The 22,920-nt window shown below is 46.2% G+C and overlaps 7 non-coding genes and 1 pseudogene across 7 annotated transcripts; all 8 read left to right on the top strand.

Moving 5' to 3' along the window:
• The first annotated feature begins 1,982 nt into the window (after positions 1-1,982).
• Positions 1,983-2,173, top strand: LOC130324745 (U2 spliceosomal RNA). Its single transcript, XR_008869696.1, has one exon. It is a non-coding gene; the product is annotated as a U2 spliceosomal RNA (small nuclear RNA).
• Positions 2,174-4,264: 2,091 nt separating this feature from the next.
• Positions 4,265-4,455, top strand: LOC130324744 (U2 spliceosomal RNA). The gene has a single exon (XR_008869695.1). It is a non-coding gene; the product is annotated as a U2 spliceosomal RNA (small nuclear RNA).
• Positions 4,456-6,545: 2,090 nt separating this feature from the next.
• LOC130324743 (U2 spliceosomal RNA) lies at positions 6,546-6,736 on the top strand. The gene has a single exon (XR_008869694.1). It is a non-coding gene; the product is annotated as a U2 spliceosomal RNA (small nuclear RNA).
• Positions 6,737-8,791: 2,055 nt separating this feature from the next.
• LOC130324758 (U2 spliceosomal RNA) lies at positions 8,792-8,982 on the top strand. Its single transcript, XR_008869708.1, has one exon. It is a non-coding gene; the product is annotated as a U2 spliceosomal RNA (small nuclear RNA).
• A 2,081-nt stretch (positions 8,983-11,063) lies between these two features.
• LOC130324742 (U2 spliceosomal RNA) lies at positions 11,064-11,254 on the top strand. Its single transcript, XR_008869693.1, has one exon. It is a non-coding gene; the product is annotated as a U2 spliceosomal RNA (small nuclear RNA).
• Positions 11,255-13,330: 2,076 nt separating this feature from the next.
• On the top strand, positions 13,331-13,521 carry LOC130324741 (U2 spliceosomal RNA). The gene has a single exon (XR_008869692.1). It is a non-coding gene; the product is annotated as a U2 spliceosomal RNA (small nuclear RNA).
• Positions 13,522-15,617: 2,096 nt separating this feature from the next.
• Positions 15,618-15,808, top strand: LOC130324739 (U2 spliceosomal RNA). The gene has a single exon (XR_008869690.1). It is a non-coding gene; the product is annotated as a U2 spliceosomal RNA (small nuclear RNA).
• A 2,087-nt stretch (positions 15,809-17,895) lies between these two features.
• On the top strand, positions 17,896-18,111 carry LOC130324791 (U2 spliceosomal RNA; annotated as a pseudogene).
• The last annotated feature ends 4,809 nt before the right edge of the window (positions 18,112-22,920 follow it).

Genomic DNA, 22,920 nt, shown 5'->3' with positions numbered 1-22,920 from the left:
CTGCAGCCAAAAAACAAAAGGTGGTGCTGCTGCTGCTTCTGCTGCTTCTGCTTGTGTCTGGCCGCTGTTGGAGCGTCCAGGCACAGGACTTCTGCTGCTGCTGACTAAATGGCCTCCTTAATTGGATCATTTGAGTAGCCAGCACACCTGTGCAGGTAGGGCATGACATGATAGGCAGCTGCCTTGATAGCGGGTGGGTGCTGAATGTTCCTAATTGACAAAATAAGATTAATGCTTATGAAGAAATATAAAATCTCATCCCTTCCCCAATATCGCGCCACACCCCTACCCCTTAATTCCCTGGTTGAACTTGATGGACATATGTCTTTTTTCGACCGTACTAACTATGTAACTATGTAACATAACATGGGGGGGTCTCCTGGCTGTTCACACAGGTGTGTCATTGCTGTACATTGACCATGCATTGCTTCTGTGGTATTGCAAAGGCAAAGACAAATGCTTCCAGCCATCCATTGCACTAATGGATTGGTCATCAGCTGGCTGTCTATGTCCCGCATCAATATAGACCAAAGTACAGAGGGTTAGGCTATGCTATAGTGCACCTACCTGATGCATCAGAAGGTGCGAGGCCCTTGCTAAATTCTGTGCACAGACTTTGAGATCTATGCTTTAGACTGTATCTAAACCTGCTCCAACATGGACTGACATTCTGGCCTACTTTCAGCCGATGCGACTTGTCTGTCGCTGAACAGTCGCTTTTTATGTATTCAGCACCTATGTATAATGTTGTAAAAATGCTCTAGAAGCTAAAGTCGCAGAAATGTCACACATATTTGGCCTGCAACTTTCTGTGCGACAAATTCAGACAGGAAAAATCAGTATAAATCCTTAGAAAATTATCCCCCAGTGTCTCCATCTGCTGGCGGTATTGAATAAGCATTGCTGCACTGATGGGGTATGCATTAGACGAAAAAAAAGAAGAAAAAGAAGAATAATACGCCCAGAAAAGAGGCGAAAAGGAGAAAAACGTAAAAAAACGTGAAAAAAAAGTAAGAGGAAGAGAAGGGAAAAAAAGGTGGAAATGGGTTTAAAAGTGATTTCGGCGGAGAAATATATATATATATATATATATATATATATATATATATACGCGCACACACACACATATATATAAACGTATTCTCCGTTGAGATATTGCAGCCGCTGCTGTGTCCAGGCCCAGGAGCCTTAGCACTGTGCTGTGATGTCACTCAATACCACTGACATCACTAGGTGTAAACAACATCTCTCCTTTGCTGTGTATGTGACTATGGAGCTGTTTGGTGATGTCGTCTATTATGGCCTTCATAGAAGCAACAGGAGATTGTTGCATCCATCTAGAACCCTCAGAACTACAGTGCTATGATGTCACTCACTTCCACAGGCCTTGCAGAGTGTAAACAACAACAACCCAGCTTTGTTGTGTATGTAACCATAGGGATTGTGATGTCACCTAGAACCTTCACAGCAGCGACAGCTTTATGAGGAGCATCAGCACTGCTCTGCCTGAGCAGAACCATCACCGCCATAGGTTGTCAAATAACCCGGATTTAACCCACACAGGTAAGTCCAATGGGGTGCAGGCATGTCCTCTATGCTTACAGCTTCCCGTGGGTGTTGGTTTGATACCGTTTGGGGACAGCCAAGGAGGCATCTGCAGGCAACAAAGGTAGGTGTGTGCTTGTGTGTGTGTTTCCTATGCAGATCCTAAGCCCAGTGTCACATGCAAGTAGGAGGAGTAAGAAGGGTTCCTGGCAAATCCGGGTTATGGATTGCATTTAAAAAGGCCCCGTGGGAGTGCAATGGGCCCCTGTCTTGCTGCTTAGCAATAATGGTATGGGTTTAGGTTCTGCTGTGTGTACTGGTGGTTGACTGCCCCCCAGCCCAGAGTGTGCATGGAAAATTGTCTGGCAGCCTCCCTGACAGCAAGCAGTGATAGTGCCCATGAAGGGGACCTTTTTGGGCCCGCCCCTTTCACGGTTATCGCTTCTCGGCCTTTTGGCTAAGATCAAGTGTAGTATCTGTTCTTATCAGTTTAATATCTGATACGTCCCCTATCTGGGGACCATATATTAAATGGATTTTTGAGAACGGGGGCCGATTTCGAAGCTTGCTTCCGTCGCCCTATGCATTGACCCGATATGGCAGTATCTTCGGGTACAGTGCACCACCCCCTTACAGGGTTAAAAAGAAAGATTCCTACTTTCATTGCTACCTGCTTGCTGGCTAGCCAGCTAGCCAGCCCTGTGGGCCTTGCTGCTGCTGCTGCTGCTGCTGCAGCCAAAAAACAAAAGGTGGTGCTGCTGCTGCTTCTGCTGCTTCTGCTTGTGTCTGGCCGCTGTTGGAGCGTCCAGGCACAGGACTTCTGCTGCTGCTGACTAAATGGCCTCCTTAATTGGATCATTTGAGTAGCCAGCACACCTGTGCAGGTAGGGCATGACATGATAGGCAGCTGCCTTGATAGCGGGTGGGTGCTGAATGTTCCTAATTGACAAAATAAGATTAATGCTTATGAAGAAATATAAAATCTCATCCCTTCCCCAATATCGCGCCACACCCCTACCCCTTAATTCCCTGGTTGAACTTGATGGACATATGTCTTTTTTCGACCGTACTAACTATGTAACTATGTAACATAACATGGGGGGGTCTCCTGGCTGTTCACACAGGTGTGTCATTGCTGTACATTGACCATGCATTGCTTCTGTGGTATTGCAAAGGCAAAGACAAATGCTTCCAGCCATCCATTGCACTAATGGATTGGTCATCAGCTGGCTGTCTATGTCCCGCATCAATATAGACCAAAGTACAGAGGGTTAGGCTATGCTATAGTGCACCTACCTGATGCATCAGAAGGTGCGAGGCCCTTGCTAAATTCTGTGCACAGACTTTGAGATCTATGCTTTAGACTGTATCTAAACCTGCTCCAACATGGACTGACATTCTGGCCTACTTTCAGCCGATGCGACTTGTCTGTCGCTGAACAGTCGCTTTTTATGTATTCAGCACCTATGTATAATGTTGTAAAAATGCTCTAGAAGCTAAAGTCGCAGAAATGTCACACATATTTGGCCTGCAACTTTCTGTGCGACAAATTCAGACAGGAAAAATCAGTATAAATCCTTAGAAAATTATCCCCCAGTGTCTCCATCTGCTGGCGGTATTGAATAAGCATTGCTGCACTGATGGGGTATGCATTAGACGAAAAAAAAGAAGAAAAAGAAGAATAATACGCCCAGAAAAGAGGCGAAAAGGAGAAAAACGTAAAAAAACGTGAAAAAAAAGTAAGAGGAAGAGAAGGGAAAAAAAGGTGGAAATGGGTTTAAAAGTGATTTCGGCGGAGAAATATATATATATATATATATATATATATATATATATATATATATATACGCGCACACACACACATATATATAAACGTATTCTCCGTTGAGATATTGCAGCCGCTGCTGTGTCCAGGCCCAGGAGCCTTAGCACTGTGCTGTGATGTCACTCAATACCACTGACATCACTAGGTGTAAACAACATCTCTCCTTTGCTGTGTATGTGACTATGGAGCTGTTTGGTGATGTCGTCTATTATGGCCTTCATAGAAGCAACAGGAGATTGTTGCATCCATCTAGAACCCTCAGAACTACAGTGCTATGATGTCACTCACTTCCACAGGCCTTGCAGAGTGTAAACAACAACAACCCAGCTTTGTTGTGTATGTAACCATAGGGATTGTGATGTCACCTAGAACCTTCACAGCAGCGACAGCTTTATGAGGAGCATCAGCACTGCTCTGCCTGAGCAGAACCATCACCGCCATAGGTTGTCAAATAACCCGGATTTAACCCACACAGGTAAGTCCAATGGGGTGCAGGCATGTCCTCTATGCTTACAGCTTCCCGTGGGTGTTGGTTTGATACCGTTTGGGGACAGCCAAGGAGGCATCTGCAGGCAACAAAGGTAGGTGTGTGCTTGTGTGTGTGTTTCCTATGCAGATCCTAAGCCCAGTGTCACATGCAAGTAGGAGGAGTAAGAAGGGTTCCTGGCAAATCCGGGTTATGGATTGCATTTAAAAAGGCCCCGTGGGAGTGCAATGGGCCCCTGTCTTGCTGCTTAGCAATAATGGTATGGGTTTAGGTTCTGCTGTGTGTACTGGTGGTTGACTGCCCCCCAGCCCAGAGTGTGCATGGAAAATTGTCTGGCAGCCTCCCTGACAGCAAGCAGTGATAGTGCCCATGAAGGGGACCTTGTTGGGCCCGCCCCTTTCACGGTTATCGCTTCTCGGCCTTTTGGCTAAGATCAAGTGTAGTATCTGTTCTTATCAGTTTAATATCTGATACGTCCCCTATCTGGGGACCATATATTAAATGGATTTTTGAGAACGGGGGCCGATTTCGAAGCTTGCTTCCGTCGCCCTATGCATTGACCCGATATGGCAGTATCTTCGGGTACAGTGCACCACCCCCTTACAGGGTTAAAAAGAAAGATTCCTACTTTCATTGCTACCTGCTTGCTGGCTAGCCAGCTAGCCAGCCCTGTGGGCCTTGCTGCTGCTGCTGCTGCTGCTGCTGCAGCCAAAAAACAAAAGGTGGTGCTGCTGCTGCTTCTGCTGCTTCTGCTTGTGTCTGGCCGCTGTTGGAGCGTCCAGGCACAGGACTTCTGCTGCTGCTGACTAAATGGCCTCCTTAATTGGATCATTTGAGTAGCCAGCACACCTGTGCAGGTAGGGCATGACATGATAGGCAGCTGCCTTGATAGCGGGTGGGTGCTGAATGTTCCTAATTGACAAAATAAGATTAATGCTTATGAAGAAATATAAAATCTCATCCCTTCCCCAATATCGCGCCACACCCCTACCCCTTAATTCCCTGGTTGAACTTGATGGACATATGTCTTTTTTCGACCGTACTAACTATGTAACTATGTAACATAACATGGGGGGGTCTCCTGGCTGTTCACACAGGTGTGTCATTGCTGTACATTGACCATGCATTGCTTCTGTGGTATTGCAAAGGCAAAGACAAATGCTTCCAGCCATCCATTGCACTAATGGATTGGTCATCAGCTGGCTGTCTATGTCCCGCATCAATATAGACCAAAGTACAGAGGGTTAGGCTATGCTATAGTGCACCTACCTGATGCATCAGAAGGTGCGAGGCCCTTGCTAAATTCTGTGCACAGACTTTGAGATCTATGCTTTAGACTGTATCTAAACCTGCTCCAACATGGACTGACATTCTGGCCTACTTTCAGCCGATGCGACTTGTCTGTCGCTGAACAGTCGCTTTTTATGTATTCAGCACCTATGTATAATGTTGTAAAAATGCTCTAGAAGCTAAAGTCGCAGAAATGTCACACATATTTGGCCTGCAACTTTCTGTGCGACAAATTCAGACAGGAAAAATCAGTATAAATCCTTAGAAAATTATCCCCCAGTGTCTCCATCTGCTGGCGGTATTGAATAAGCATTGCTGCACTGATGGGGTATGCATTAGACGAAAAAAAAGAAGAAAAAGAAGAATAATACGCCCAGAAAAGAGGCGAAAAGGAGAAAAACGTAAAAAAACGTGAAAAAAAAGTAAGAGGAAGAGAAGGGAAAAAAAGGTGGAAATGGGTTTAAAAGTGATTTCGGCGGAGAAATATATATATATATATATATATATATATATATATATATATATACGCGCACACACACACATATATATAAACGTATTCTCCGTTGAGATATTGCAGCCGCTGCTGTGTCCAGGCCCAGGAGCCTTAGCACTGTGCTGTGATGTCACTCAATACCACTGACATCACTAGGTGTAAACAACATCTCTCCTTTGCTGTGTATGTGACTATGGAGCTGTTTGGTGATGTCGTCTATTATGGCCTTCATAGAAGCAACAGGAGATTGTTGCATCCATCTAGAACCCTCAGAACTACAGTGCTATGATGTCACTCACTTCCACAGGCCTTGCAGAGTGTAAACAACAACAACCCAGCTTTGTTGTGTATGTAACCATAGGGATTGTGATGTCACCTAGAACCTTCACAGCAGCGACAGCTTTATGAGGAGCATCAGCACTGCTCTGCCTGAGCAGAACCATCACCGCCATAGGTTGTCAAATAACCCGGATTTAACCCACACAGGTAAGTCCAATGGGGTGCAGGCATGTCCTCTATGCTTACAGCTTCCCGTGGGTGTTGGTTTGATACCGTTTGGGGACAGCCAAGGAGGCATCTGCAGGCAACAAAGGTAGGTGTGTGCTTGTGTGTGTGTTTCCTATGCAGATCCTAAGCCCAGTGTCACATGCAAGTAGGAGGAGTAAGAAGGGTTCCTGGCAAATCCGGGTTATGGATTGCATTTAAAAAGGCCCCGTGGGAGTGCAATGGGCCCCTGTCTTGCTGCTTAGCAATAATGGTATGGGTTTAGGTTCTGCTGTGTGTACTGGTGGTTGACTGCCCCCCAGCCCAGAGTGTGCATGGAAAATTGTCTGGCAGCCTCCCTGACAGCAAGCAGTGATAGTGCCCATGAAGGGGACCTTGTTGGGCCCGCCCCTTTCACGGTTATCGCTTCTCGGCCTTTTGGCTAAGATCAAGTGTAGTATCTGTTCTTATCAGTTTAATATCTGATACGTCCCCTATCTGGGGACCATATATTAAATGGATTTTTGAGAACGGGGGCCGATTTCGAAGCTTGCTTCCGTCGCCCTATGCATTGACCCGATATGGCAGTATCTTCGGGTACAGTGCACCACCCCCTTACAGGGTTAAAAAGAAAGATTCCTACTTTCATTGCTACCTGCTTGCTGGCTAGCCAGCTAGCCAGCCCTGTGGGCCTTGCTGCTGCTGCTGCTGCTGCTGCTTCTGCTGCTTCTGCTTGTGTCTGGCCGCTGTTGGAGCGTCCAGGCACAGGACTTCTGCTGCTGCTGACTAAATGGCCTCCTTAATTGGATCATTTGAGTAGCCAGCACACCTGTGCAGGTAGGGCATGACATGATAGGCAGCTGCCTTGATAGCGGGTGGGTGCTGAATGTTCCTAATTGACAAAATAAGATTAATGCTTATGAAGAAATATAAAATCTCATCCCTTCCCCAATATCGCGCCACACCCCTACCCCTTAATTCCCTGGTTGAACTTGATGGACATATGTCTTTTTTCGACCGTACTAACTATGTAACTATGTAACATAACATGGGGGGGTCTCCTGGCTGTTCACACAGGTGTGTCATTGCTGTACATTGACCATGCATTGCTTCTGTGGTATTGCAAAGGCAAAGACAAATGCTTCCAGCCATCCATTGCACTAATGGATTGGTCATCAGCTGGCTGTCTATGTCCCGCATCAATATAGACCAAAGTACAGAGGGTTAGGCTATGCTATAGTGCACCTACCTGATGCATCAGAAGGTGCGAGGCCCTTGCTAAATTCTGTGCACAGACTTTGAGATCTATGCTTTAGACTGTATCTAAACCTGCTCCAACATGGACTGACATTCTGGCCTACTTTCAGCCGATGCGACTTGTCTGTCGCTGAACAGTCGCTTTTTATGTATTCAGCACCTATGTATAATGTTGTAAAAATGCTCTAGAAGCTAAAGTCGCAGAAATGTCACACATATTTGGCCTGCAACTTTCTGTGCGACAAATTCAGACAGGAAAAATCAGTATAAATCCTTAGAAAATTATCCCCCAGTGTCTCCATCTGCTGGCGGTATTGAATAAGCATTGCTGCACTGATGGGGTATGCATTAGACGAAAAAAAAGAAGAAAAAGAAGAATAATACGCCCAGAAAAGAGGCGAAAAGGAGAAAAACGTAAAAAAACGTGAAAAAAAAGTAAGAGGAAGAGAAGGGAAAAAAAGGTGGAAATGGGTTTAAAAGTGATTTCGGCGGAGAAATATATATATATATATATATATATATATATATATATATATATACGCGCACACACACACATATATATAAACGTATTCTCCGTTGAGATATTGCAGCCGCTGCTGTGTCCAGGCCCAGGAGCCTTAGCACTGTGCTGTGATGTCACTCAATACCACTGACATCACTAGGTGTAAACAACATCTCTCCTTTGCTGTGTATGTGACTATGGAGCTGTTTGGTGATGTCGTCTATTATGGCCTTCATAGAAGCAACAGGAGATTGTTGCATCCATCTAGAACCCTCAGAACTACAGTGCTATGATGTCACTCACTTCCACAGGCCTTGCAGAGTGTAAACAACAACAACCCAGCTTTGTTGTGTATGTAACCATAGGGATTGTGATGTCACCTAGAACCTTCACAGCAGCGACAGCTTTATGAGGAGCATCAGCACTGCTCTGCCTGAGCAGAACCATCACCGCCATAGGTTGTCAAATAACCCGGATTTAACCCACACAGGTAAGTCCAATGGGGTGCAGGCATGTCCTCTATGCTTACAGCTTCCCGTGGGTGTTGGTTTGATACCGTTTGGGGACAGCCAAGGAGGCATCTGCAGGCAACAAAGGTAGGTGTGTGCTTGTGTGTGTGTTTCCTATGCAGATCCTAAGCCCAGTGTCACATGCAAGTAGGAGGAGTAAGAAGGGTTCCTGGCAAATCCGGGTTATGGATTGCATTTAAAAAGGCCCCGTGGGAGTGCAATGGGCCCCTGTCTTGCTGCTTAGCAATAATGGTATGGGTTTAGGTTCTGCTGTGTGTACTGGTGGTTGACTGCCCCCCAGCCCAGAGTGTGCATGGAAAATTGTCTGGCAGCCTCCCTGACAGCAAGCAGTGATAGTGCCCATGAAGGGGACCTTGTTGGGCCCGCCCCTTTCACGGTTATCGCTTCTCGGCCTTTTGGCTAAGATCAAGTGTAGTATCTGTTCTTATCAGTTTAATATCTGATACGTCCCCTATCTGGGGACCACATATTAAATGGATTTTTGAGAACGGGGGCCGATTTCGAAGCTTGCTTCCGTCGCCCTATGCATTGACCCGATATGGCAGTATCTTCGGGTACAGTGCACCACCCCCTTACAGGGTTAAAAAGAAAGATTCCTACTTTCATTGCTACCTGCTTGCTGGCTAGCCAGCTAGCCAGCCCTGTGGGCCTTGCTGCTGCTGCTGCTGCTGCTGCAGCCAAAAAACAAAAGGTGGTGCTGCTGCTGCTTCTGCTGCTTCTGCTTGTGTCTGGCCGCTGTTGGAGCGTCCAGGCACAGGACTTCTGCTGCTGCTGACTAAATGGCCTCCTTAATTGGATCATTTGAGTAGCCAGCACACCTGTGCAGGTAGGGCATGACATGATAGGCAGCTGCCTTGATAGCGGGTGGGTGCTGAATGTTCCTAATTGACAAAATAAGATTAATGCTTATGAAGAAATATAAAATCTCATCCCTTCCCCAATATCGCGCCACACCCCTACCCCTTAATTCCCTGGTTGAACTTGATGGACATATGTCTTTTTTCGACCGTACTAACTATGTAACTATGTAACATAACATGGGGGGGTCTCCTGGCTGTTCACACAGGTGTGTCATTGCTGTACATTGACCATGCATTGCTTCTGTGGTATTGCAAAGGCAAAGACAAATGCTTCCAGCCATCCATTGCACTAATGGATTGGTCATCAGCTGGCTGTCTATGTCCCGCATCAATATAGACCAAAGTACAGAGGGTTAGGCTATGCTATAGTGCACCTACCTGATGCATCAGAAGGTGCGAGGCCCTTGCTAAATTCTGTGCACAGACTTTGAGATCTATGCTTTAGACTGTATCTAAACCTGCTCCAACATGGACTGACATTCTGGCCTACTTTCAGCCGATGCGACTTGTCTGTCGCTGAACAGTCGCTTTTTATGTATTCAGCACCTATGTATAATGTTGTAAAAATGCTCTAGAAGCTAAAGTCGCAGAAATGTCACACATATTTGGCCTGCAACTTTCTGTGCGACAAATTCAGACAGGAAAAATCAGTATAAATCCTTAGAAAATTATCCCCCAGTGTCTCCATCTGCTGGCGGTATTGAATAAGCATTGCTGCACTGATGGGGTATGCATTAGACGAAAAAAAAGAAGAAAAAGAAGAATAATACGCCCAGAAAAGAGGCGAAAAGGAGAAAAACGTAAAAAAACGTGAAAAAAAAGTAAGAGGAAGAGAAGGGAAAAAAAGGTGGAAATGGGTTTAAAAGTGATTTCGGCGGAGAAATATATATATATATATATATATATATATATATATATACGCGCACACACACACATATATATAAACGTATTCTCCGTTGAGATATTGCAGCCGCTGCTGTGTCCAGGCCCAGGAGCCTTAGCACTGTGCTGTGATGTCACTCAATACCACTGACATCACTAGGTGTAAACAACATCTCTCCTTTGCTGTGTATGTGACTATGGAGCTGTTTGGTGATGTCGTCTATTATGGCCTTCATAGAAGCAACAGGAGATTGTTGCATCCATCTAGAACCCTCAGAACTACAGTGCTATGATGTCACTCACTTCCACAGGCCTTGCAGAGTGTAAACAACAACAACCCAGCTTTGTTGTGTATGTAACCATAGGGATTGTGATGTCACCTAGAACCTTCACAGCAGCGACAGCTTTATGAGGAGCATCAGCACTGCTCTGCCTGAGCAGAACCATCACCGCCATAGGTTGTCAAATAACCCGGATTTAACCCACACAGGTAAGTCCAATGGGGTGCAGGCATGTCCTCTATGCTTACAGCTTCCCGTGGGTGTTGGTTTGATACCGTTTGGGGACAGCCAAGGAGGCATCTGCAGGCAACAAAGGTAGGTGTGTGCTTGTGTGTGTGTTTCCTATGCAGATCCTAAGCCCAGTGTCACATGCAAGTAGGAGGAGTAAGAAGGGTTCCTGGCAAATCCGGGTTATGGATTGCATTTAAAAAGGCCCCGTGGGAGTGCAATGGGCCCCTGTCTTGCTGCTTAGCAATAATGGTATGGGTTTAGGTTCTGCTGTGTGTACTGGTGGTTGACTGCCCCCCAGCCCAGAGTGTGCATGGAAAATTGTCTGGCAGCCTCCCTGACAGCAAGCAGTGATAGTGCCCATGAAGGGGACCTTGTTGGGCCCGCCCCTTTCACGGTTATCGCTTCTCGGCCTTTTGGCTAAGATCAAGTGTAGTATCTGTTCTTATCAGTTTAATATCTGATACGTCCCCTATCTGGGGACCATATATTAAATGGATTTTTGAGAACGGGGGCCGATTTCGAAGCTTGCTTCCGTCGCCCTATGCATTGACCCGATATGGCAGTATCTTCGGGTACAGTGCACCACCCCCTTACAGGGTTAAAAAGAAAGATTCCTACTTTCATTGCTACCTGCTTGCTGGCTAGCCAGCTAGCCAGCCCTGTGGGCCTTGCTGCTGCTGCTGCTGCTGCTGCAGCCAAAAAACAAAAGGTGGTGCTGCTGCTGCTTCTGCTGCTTCTGCTTGTGTCTGGCCGCTGTTGGAGCGTCCAGGCACAGGACTTCTGCTGCTGCTGACTAAATGGCCTCCTTAATTGGATCATTTGAGTAGCCAGCACACCTGTGCAGGTAGGGCATGACATGATAGGCAGCTGCCTTGATAGCGGGTGGGTGCTGAATGTTCCTAATTGACAAAATAAGATTAATGCTTATGAAGAAATATAAAATCTCATCCCTTCCCCAATATCGCGCCACACCCCTACCCCTTAATTCCCTGGTTGAACTTGATGGACATATGTCTTTTTTCGACCGTACTAACTATGTAACTATGTAACATAACATGGGGGGGTCTCCTGGCTGTTCACACAGGTGTGTCATTGCTGTACATTGACCATGCATTGCTTCTGTGGTATTGCAAAGGCAAAGACAAATGCTTCCAGCCATCCATTGCACTAATGGATTGGTCATCAGCTGGCTGTCTATGTCCCGCATCAATATAGACCAAAGTACAGAGGGTTAGGCTATGCTATAGTGCACCTACCTGATGCATCAGAAGGTGCGAGGCCCTTGCTAAATTCTGTGCACAGACTTTGAGATCTATGCTTTAGACTGTATCTAAACCTGCTCCAACATGGACTGACATTCTGGCCTACTTTCAGCCGATGCGACTTGTCTGTCGCTGAACAGTCGCTTTTTATGTATTCAGCACCTATGTATAATGTTGTAAAAATGCTCTAGAAGCTAAAGTCGCAGAAATGTCACACATATTTGGCCTGCAACTTTCTGTGCGACAAATTCAGACAGGAAAAATCAGTATAAATCCTTAGAAAATTATCCCCCAGTGTCTCCATCTGCTGGCGGTATTGAATAAGCATTGCTGCACTGATGGGGTATGCATTAGACGAAAAAAAAGAAGAAAAAGAAGAATAATACGCCCAGAAAAGAGGCGAAAAGGAGAAAAACGTAAAAAAACGTGAAAAAAAAGTAAGAGGAAGAGAAGGGAAAAAAAGGTGGAAATGGGTTTAAAAGTGATTTCGGCGGAGAAATATATATATATATATATATATATATATATATATACGCGCACACACACACATATATATAAATGTATTCTCCGTTGAGATATTGCAGCCGCTGCTGTGTCCAGGCCCAGGAGCCTTAGCACTGTGCTGTGATGTCACTCAATACCACTGACATCACTAGGTGTAAACAACATCTCTCCTTTGCTGTGTATGTGACTATGGAGCTGTTTGGTGATGTCGTCTATTATGGCCTTCATAGAAGCAACAGGAGATTGTTGCATCCATCTAGAACCCTCAGAACTACAGTGCTATGATGTCACTCACTTCCACAGGCCTTGCAGAGTGTAAACAACAACCCAGCTTTGTTGTGTATGTAACCATAGGGATTGTGATGTCACCTAGAACCTTCACAGCAGCGACAGCTTTATGAGGAGCATCAGCACTGCTCTGCCTGAGCAGAACCATCACCGCCATAGGTTGTCAAATAACCCGGATTTAACCCACACAGGTAAGTCCAATGGGGTGCAGGCATGTCCTCTATGCTTACAGCTTCCCGTGGGTGTTGGTTTGATACCGTTTGGGGACAGCCAAGGAGGCATCTGCAGGCAACAAAGGTAGGTGTGTGCTTGTGTGTGTGTTTCCTATGCAGATCCTAAGCCCAGTGTCACATGCAAGTAGGAGGAGTAAGAAGGGTTCCTGGCAAATCCGGGTTATGGATTGCATTTAAAAAGGCCCCGTGGGAGTGCAATGGGCCCCTGTCTTGCTGCTTAGCAATAATGGTATGGGTTTAGGTTCTGCTGTGTGTACTGGTGGTTGACTGCCCCCCAGCCCAGAGTGTGCATGGAAAATTGTCTGGCAGCCTCCCTGACAGCAAGCAGTGATAGTGCCCATGAAGGGGACCTTGTTGGGCCCGCCCCTTTCACGGTTATCGCTTCTCGGCCTTTTGGCTAAGATCAAGTGTAGTATCTGTTCTTATCAGTTTAATATCTGATACGTCCCCTATCTGGGGACCATATATTAAATGGATTTTTGAGAACGGGGGCCGATTTCGAAGCTTGCTTCCGTCGCCCTATGCATTGACCCGATATGGCAGTATCTTCGGGTACAGTGCACCACCCCCTTACAGGGTTAAAAAGAAAGATTCCTACTTTCATTGCTACCTGCTTGCTGGCTAGCCAGCTAGCCAGCCCTGTGGGCCTTGCTGCTGCTGCTGCTGCTGCTGCTGCAGCCAAAAAACAAAAGGTGGTGCTGCTGCTGCTTCTGCTGCTTCTGCTTGTGTCTGGCCGCTGTTGGAGCGTCCAGGCACAGGACTTCTGCTGCTGCTGACTAAATGGCCTCCTTAATTGGATCATTTGAGTAGCCAGCACACCTGTGCAGGTAGGGCATGACATGATAGGCAGCTGCCTTGATAGCGGGTGGGTGCTGAATGTTCCTAATTGACAAAATAAGATTAATGCTTATGAAGAAATATAAAATCTCATCCCTTCCCCAATATCGCGCCACACCCCTACCCCTTAATTCCCTGGTTGAACTTGATGGACATATGTCTTTTTTCGACCGTACTAACTATGTAACTATGTAACATAACATGGGGGGGTCTCCTGGCTGTTCACACAGGTGTGTCATTGCTGTACATTGACCATGCATTGCTTCTGTGGTATTGCAAAGGCAAAGACAAATGCTTCCAGCCATCCATTGCACTAATGGATTGGTCATCAGCTGGCTGTCTATGTCCCGCATCAATATAGACCAAAGTACAGAGGGTTAGGCTATGCTATTGTGCACCTACCTGATGCATCAGAAGGTGCGAGGCCCTTGCTAAATTCTGTGCACAGACTTTGAGATCTATGCTTTAGACTGTATCTAAACCTGCTCCAACATGGACTGACATTCTGGCCTACTTTCAGCCGATGCGACTTGTCTGTCGCTGAACAGTCGCTTTTTATGTATTCAGCACCTATGTATAATGTTGTAAAAATGCTCTAGAAGCTAAAGTCGCAGAAATGTCACACATATTTGGCCTGCAACTTTCTGTGCGACAAATTCAGACAGGAAAAATCAGTATAAATCCTTAGAAAATTATCCCCCAGTGTCTCCATCTGCTGGCGGTATTGAATAAGCATTGCTGCACTGATGGGGTATGCATTAGACGAAAAAAAAGAAGAAAAAGAAGAATAATACGCCCAGAAAAGAGGCGAAAAGGAGAAAAACGTAAAAAAACGTGAAAAAAAAGTAAGAGGAAGAGAAGGGAAAAAAAGGTGGAAATGGGTTTAAAAGTGATTTCGGCGGAGAAATATATATATATATATATATATATATATATATATATATATATATATATACGCGCACACACACACATATATATAAACGTATTCTCCGTTGAGATATTGCAGCCGCTGCTGTGTCCAGGCCCAGGAGCCTTAGCACTGTGCTGTGATGTCACTCAATACCACTGACATCACTAGGTGTAAACAACATCTCTCCTTTGCTGTGTATGTGACTATGGAGCTGTTTGGTGATGTCGTCTATTATGGCCTTCATAGAAGCAACAGGAGATTGTTGCATCCATCTAGAACCCTCAGAACTACAGTGCTATGATGTCACTCACTTCCACAGGCCTTGCAGAGTGTAAACAACAACAACCCAGCTTTGTTGTGTATGTAACCATAGGGATTGTGATGTCACCTAGAACCTTCACAGCAGCGACAGCTTTATGAGGAGCATCAGCACTGCTCTGCCTGAGCAGAACCATCACCGCCATAGGTTGTCAAATAACCCGGATTTAACCCACACAGGTAAGTCCAATGGGGTGCAGGCATGTCCTCTATGCTTACAGCTTCCCGTGGGTGTTGGTTTGATACCGTTTGGGGACAGCCAAGGAGGCATCTGCAGGCAACAAAGGTAGGTGTGTGCTTGTGTGTGTGTTTCCTATGCAGATCCTAAGCCCAGTGTCACATGCAAGTAGGAGGAGTAAGAAGGGTTCCTGGCAAATCCGGGTTATGGATTGCATTTAAAAAGGCCCCGTGGGAGTGCAATGGGCCCCTGTCTTGCTGCTTAGCAATAATGGTATGGGTTTAGGTTCTGCTGTGTGTACTGGTGGTTGACTGCCCCCCAGCCCAGAGTGTGCATGGAAAATTGTCTGGCAGCCTCCCTGACAGCAAGCAGTGATAGTGCCCATGAAGGGGACCTTGTTGGGCCCGCCCCTTTCACGGTTATCGCTTCTCGGCCTTTTGGCTAAGATCAAGTGTAGTATCTGTTCTTATCAGTTTAATATCTGATACGTCCCCTATCTGGGGACCATATATTAAATGGATTTTTGAGAACGGGGGCCGATTTCGAAGCTTGCTTCCGTCGCCCTATGCATTGACCCGATATGGCAGTATCTTCGGGTACAGTGCACCACCCCCTTACAGGGTTAAAAAGAAAGATTCCTACTTTCATTGCTACCTGCTTGCTGGCTAGCCAGCTAGCCAGCCCTGTGGGCCTTGCTGCTGCTGCTGCTGCTGCTGCAGCCAAAAAACAAAAGGTGGTGCTGCTGCTGCTTCTGCTGCTTCTGCTTGTGTCTGGCCGCTGTTGGAGCGTCCAGGCACAGGACTTCTGCTGCTGCTGACTAAATGGCCTCCTTAATTGGATCATTTGAGTAGCCAGCACACCTGTGCAGGTAGGGCATGACATGATAGGCAGCTGCCTTGATAGCGGGTGGGTGCTGAATGTTCCTAATTGACAAAATAAGATTAATGCTTATGAAGAAATATAAAATCTCATCCCTTCCCCAATATCGCGCCACACCCCTACCCCTTAATTCCCTGGTTGAACTTGATGGACATATGTCTTTTTTCGACCGTACTAACTATGTAACTATGTAACATAACATGGGGGGGTCTCCTGGCTGTTCACACAGGTGTGTCATTGCTGTACATTGACCATGCATTGCTTCTGTGGTATTGCAAAGGCAAAGACAAATGCTTCCAGCCATCCATTGCACTAATGGATTGGTCATCAGCTGGCTGTCTATGTCCCGCATCAATATAGACCAAAGTACAGAGGGTTAGGCTATGCTATAGTGCACCTACCTGATGCATCAGAAGGTGCGAGGCCCTTGCTAAATTCTGTGCACAGACTTTGAGATCTATGCTTTAGACTGTATCTAAACCTGCTCCAACATGGACTGACATTCTGGCCTACTTTCAGCCGATGCGACTTGTCTGTCGCTGAACAGTCGCTTTTTATGTATTCAGCACCTATGTATAATGTTGTAAAAATGCTCTAGAAGCTAAAGTCGCAGAAATGTCACACATATTTGGCCTGCAACTTTCTGTGCGACAAATTCAGACAGGAAAAATCAGTATAAATCCTTAGAAAATTATCCCCCAGTGTCTCCATCTGCTGGCGGTATTGAATAAGCATTGCTGCACTGATGGGGTATGCATTAGACGAAAAAAAAGAAGAAAAAGAAGAATAATACGCCCAGAAAAGAGGCGAAAAGGAGAAAAACGTAAAAAAACGTGAAAAAAAAGTAAGAGGAAGAGAAGGGAAAAAAAGGTGGAAATGGGTTTAAAAGTGATTTCGGCGGAGAAATATATATATATATATATATATATATATATATATATATATATACGCGCACACACACACATATATATAAACGTATTCTCCGTTGAGATATTGCAGCCGCTGCTGTGTCCAGGCCCAGGAGCCTTAGCACTGTGCTGTGATGTCACTCAATACCACTGACATCACTAGGTGTAAACAACATCTCTCCTTTGCTGTGTATGTGACTATGGAGCTGTTTGGTGATGTCGTCTATTATGGCCTTCATAGAAGCAACAGGAGATTGTTGCATCCATCTAGAACCCTCAGAACTACAGTGCTATGATGTCACTCACTTCCACAGGCCTTGCAGAGTGTAAACAACAACAACCCAGCTTTGTTGTGTATGTAACCATAGGGATTGTGATGTCACCTAGAACCTTCACAGCAGCGACAGCTTTATGAGGAGCATCAGCACTGCTCTGCCTGAGCAGAACCATCACCGCCATAGGTTGTCAAATAACCCGGATTTAACCCACACAGGTAAGTCCAATGGGGTGCAGGCATGTCCTCTATGCTTACAGCTTCCCGTGGGTGTTGGTTTGATACCGTTTGGGGACAGCCAAGGAGGCATCTGCAGGCAACAAAGGTAGGTGTGTGCTTGTGTGTGTGTTTCCTATGCAGATCCTAAGCCCAGTGTCACATGCAAGTAGGAGGAGTAAGAAGGGTTCCTGGCAAATCCGGGTTATGGATTGCATTTAAAAAGGCCCCGTGGGAGTGCAATGGGCCCCTGTCTTGCTGCTTAGCAATAATGGTATGGGTTTAGGTTCTGCTGTGTGTACTGGTGGTTGACTGCCCCCCAGCCCAGAGTGTGCATGGAAAATTGTCTGGCAGCCTCCCTGACAGCAAGCAGTGATAGTGCCCATGAAGGGGACCTTGTTGGGCCCGCCCCTTTCACGGTTATCGCTTCTCGGCCTTTTGGCTAAGATCAAGTGTAGTATCTGCATTTGGTCTGGTCGGAAGGTGTCTGTGGTACCCCGCTTCTCGGCCTTGGGGGATTGTCTCTCCTTACGGAGGGACTTCACCCCCTTGCTGCTATTGGGGAGCGGGCTTAGTCCACAGACAACGGGTTGCGATCCCCCTGTCTCTGGGACCTTGTGTCTCAGAAGGCATTTTCGGCACGTTGAGCGTTACCTGTAGCTTCGGAAGCACCTAGGGTACCCCCGACCTCTGCCTTGGGTAAGGGTTCCGCTTTTATAGCGGGATTCCAAGCCCCTGCTGCTATTGGGGAAGGGGCTTAGTCCCTGGGTGTGGAAGATGCCGTTCTCCTGGGCTTTCCCCTCTGGGGAAATGTCGATGCGAAATACCATCCGCATAGAGGTGTCGGAGAGCCATCGTCAGTTGAAGAACCTCCGCTTCATTGCGGAGGTGATTCTTCTTGACTACTTCCGCCTCAATAGGGAGGACATCCTGTGTCTAAATGACCAGGAAAGCCGTGGCCTGTATACCGTCACCTTCACGGCCACGGCGTGTTGCGATAACATCTATGCAACCTTGTCTGGTGCGGACCAGAGGGACGATCGACTCGACGGTCTTTCGTTCCAGTTCCTCTATGGTGAGGAACATATACCGTTGGTGGTGGCTATGCACAGCCCTCATGTGACCACGGAGGATATAGCCACTTTTCTTCGGCGATACTGCGAAGAGGTGCGATTCGCAAACAAAATATTGAACTCCGTGCGGTTCTGGAACGGCAAGAGGAAGTTCTGGGTCAAGCTCCGTAAGGATCCCGGTGGTATTGGGGGTCTTTGCCATCCGCCCCCAAATTTTGCCATCGGGAGAGTTCGGGGCTTCCTGTTCTATCCTCAAATGCCTATGTATTGCCGAAATTGCTTGAGGTTTGGCCACACCCAGGAGACCTGCGGCGCGGAGCGTGTGATTCGCTGCAATAGGTGTGGCCAAGAAGGTCACATAGCCTCAAGATGTAGCCATACGATAAGGTGTAACCTCTGCGGAGAGGAAAATCATGATTTTAATTCCTGTCCCCATAAAGCAAAAACTACGATGGGTGGGTCAAGGCTGGGCCCACCCAAAGAGGGGACAGGACAAAAGACGTCCTTTTTTAAGATGCCCAAACCCCAGAAGGCAGGTACTGATGGGTCCAGGCCCAAGACCTCTGGTGCTCCATCGGGGGGCCCACCGGTGGTAGTGCTAGGGGGAGGCCATGGGGATTCCACGAAGCCCGGGCGGGTGATCGAGTTTACTGCCCGGGAAATTGAAAGACGTCGATCGACTTCCTACCTGGCTCAAGAGCCCGCCGAAACTTCTGAAGGGGGCTCACCTGTGGCGGGTGGCAGCCGACGGGCCTCGGTGGGGGCAAAGGTGGACCCAAAATTACAGCATAAGCCAGGTACTGGCTTGGCCCAGGGTCGCCCTGCTCCGGACGAAGAGGCCCCGGTGAAAGCCCGCCGGAAGGGGAGCCAGGTGGCCAGGTCTGAGCCCGGTCCTGTTACTCCGCCTATACAGGACAGGGCCAAGAAGACAAGTGGCGCCAAACCAGGGTTTGCTGCCCCGCCAGCAGTGGACCCGGTGGGTAAAACTGGCCATCGTCGATCGATGGGGAAGTTGGAGCAACAGTCCTCAGCAACGCTTGCTGGGGAACAAGCGATGAAAACTTCCCAAGGTAGCGGCAAAGGTTCCGGAAAAGAGGCCTCACAGGCCCCTGTGCAGCAGTTCCAGTCGTCAAAAGATGAAAGAAGACGCAGATCCATCAGCCGGGGGCCAGAGATTACATCGAGTGAGAGCAACACAGAGGATATGGACAGCAGTATGACATTTAAAAGACAAAGAGAAGAAGAAGAGGAAGACATTCAAAGGAAAGCGGCGTGCCGTAGTTCGGACGAGAGCGAGCTCAGGGTCGGGGCATCATCGATCTCAAGCTCCGACCCTCAGAACATCAAGGAGCTGATGACCCCGCAGGCGGGGGATGACGGTACGCAGCTTATTATTGACTTTGATTCTCCAAGCACGGACTCTCCATAAACTATGCCTATCCCTGTAAAAATTGCCTCACTCAATGTGAGGTCCTTAAAGAGCCCTGATCGCAGGGCTGCTTTATTTTCTTATCTAGAGACATGTGACTTTGACCTTTGCCTGCTACAAGAATGTGGAATCCCTAGTAAAATGGACTATAAAGACTTAAAAGAAGACTGGAAGCTGGGCCCATCCATATGGTCCGGTGCAAATGACTGTCGTTCTGTGGGTGTTGGGCTGCTCTGCCGAGGCCAGTCCTTTTCTATTCATACAGTAACTGAGATTGTGCCTGGCAGAGCTCTTTTAATTCATCTATATTTTAATGGACTTTTAATTCGTGTTTTAAATGTGTATGCCCCTCCTGATAAACAGGAGCGGGCAGAACTATTTGAAATTTTACCACTGTTTTGTGTTGGGTCTTCCCCCCTGCTGGTGGGAGGTGATTTTAACTGCATACGTGATGGGGAACACCGGCAGGGTGGGGATATTAATCGTAAAGACCGCACTTCTTACCTGCTTAAAAATTTTATTGATGATTTTAACTTGAAAGATTGCTGGAAGGATCTCTTGCCGGAGGACCCGGGCGCCACATGGTCCAATGGAAGAGTGAGCTCCAGAATCGATTTTATTTTTTCCTCTAGAGCTTTTAAACCCCTGAAATGCACGCTCGAGCAGAATATCTTCTCTGATCATAAGCTCCTCTTGGTGGTCCTGGAGCTAGAGGGGGAGCAAAAAGCAAAAAGGGGCCTCTGGAGATTAAACACCACACTCCTAGAGGACCCTGAGATAAAAGAGGAGTTTGTGCGGACCTACCAATGCTGGCAATCACAAAGAAAACCCCACGAGCCTATGCTGCACTGGTGGGAGGGCACCAAATCTAAAATCAGATTTTTTTTTATCAAAGCAGGTAAGAAGAAGGCAAAAATGGAAAAACAGTGGTTTTATGTTCTTAACATGCGTTTAAATGTACTTTTTAAATTGAAAGAAGCTGGTATGGATGTAGAAAATGATATTTTAAACCTTAAAACTGAAATAAAACATGCCATAGAAAAGAAAGGGAAACAAATCATTTTTAACTCACATGTGCAGCACCTGGAGGAGGGCGAGAAATGTTCCCGTTTCTTTTTTAAAAAAGTGATGAATAGGAGGGATATCATCCAAAACCTTGAGGGTGAATCCACTCCAAAAGGCATGTTAGATGCAGTTTTTAACTTCTACCAGCTTCTTTTTAATAAGAAAGATCTTAATCCATCCTTTTTAGAACATGTTCTTAATTCCCTTGATTTTAAGCTAGATGTTTTAGACCAGGAGGTTTTATCCCGTGATCTTAACTTAGATGAACTTTTATTTGTTTTTAAAAGTTTTTCTAGTGGGAAGGCCCCTGGGGAAGATGGTTTACCCATCGAATTTTATTTAGCTTTTTGGGATATTTTAAAGGATGATATGGTTTTATTGTATAAAGAAACTTTTATTGTTAATGAACTTCCCCCTTCCTGGAGGAGGGGGATTGTATCATTACTTTTTAAAAAGGGTGAAAAGGATATGCTAAAAAATTGGCGCCCCATCACACTTTTAAATGTCGATTATAAAGTTTTAGCCAAGTTATTAGCTGTCCGTTTTAAACCTTTTATTCATAAATTAATTCACCCAAATCAGGTTTGTGGGGTACCTGGAAGGTCTATAGCTGAATCCCTAAATATTTTAAGAGATGTTTTATGGTATTTTAAGGATAGAAATCAAACTGTAGCAATTTTATCCTTAGACTTTGAAAAAGCCTTTGATAGGGTCTCCCATGAATACCTGTTTTTAGTTCTTAAAAAGATGGCAGTGCCTGAAACGATTTTAAGCCGAATCATGCTTTTATACCGATCCTGTTTTAGTCAAGTCTCTGTTAATGGCTTTTTAACCAGCGGTGTTCCTCTTTTATCAGGTGTCAAACAGGGCTGCCCCCTGTCCCCACTCCTTTTTATTTGCGCAATCGAACCACTGATGGCCCTCCTCAGAAAAGACCGGGTAGTAAGAGGCGTACCGATACCTGGTGGAGGAGGGACCCATCTAAAGGTGTTGGGGTACATGGATGATGTCACCATACTGTGCCCGGACTCTCCATCCATGAGGGGGGCATTGAGGAACACCAGCTATTTCTGCGAGGTCTCTGGTTTTAAGCTAAACACAGATAAATGTGACTGTTTTTATATTGGCTCCTGGGATTCATCCATCACCCCAGGAGTCACAATGCAACAGGATCAAATTAAAGTTTTAGGTATTGTTTTTAACCAGGTCAATGATGGGAGCCCTAACTGGGATTCAGCTATAGCTAAGATGGAGAAGAAGATTTTAATGTGGAATCTTAGAAACCTTACCATGGAGGGGAAGATTTTAATAATAAAGATGGTTTTACTCCCTATTATGCTATACATTGCCATGGTATTTCCTCCATCTATTTTATACATTAAAAAAGTAACTAGAATTGTTTTTACTTTTTTATGGGGTTCAAAAATGGAGAAATTAAAGCGTGATTTTATGTACAAAAGTAAAGATAATGGCGGGAAAGATGTTCCTAACCTTTTTACTTTCTTTTACATAAAGTATTTCTGTTTCTGTTTTAAAATTATTAAATCCGATGGCATTTTTAGCTGCTTTTTAAGGTACGCTGCGGGCATGGTTTTTAAAAGATGGTTGCGCATCCCTCTGAACGCTCCGGTGCTTCTGTGTCCCCCAAAACATTATGTGGTGTTGGAAAAGACAGTCAGGCTCCTAGGTCTCCAAGATTTGGAGCCTGACATACTGGGGGACCAGAGAAAGGTATCAAAGGTCCTCAGGCGGAGTGAGGTTACCCTGGCAGTGTCCAATTTCACACAGGCAAGATCCAAAAAGGTATGGCGGAACGTGTACGGGAAGTTTCTGGCGAATGTACACAGGGATCTTGCCTGGGCAATCGTCCACCAGTGCCT

The sequence above is a fragment of the Hyla sarda genome, unplaced genomic scaffold (genome assembly GCF_029499605.1).
Source record: "Hyla sarda isolate aHylSar1 unplaced genomic scaffold, aHylSar1.hap1 scaffold_266, whole genome shotgun sequence".
In the NCBI taxonomy this organism is placed as follows: Eukaryota; Metazoa; Chordata; class Amphibia; order Anura; family Hylidae; genus Hyla; species Hyla sarda.
This window is presented reverse-complemented; position numbering and strand designations above follow the sequence as displayed.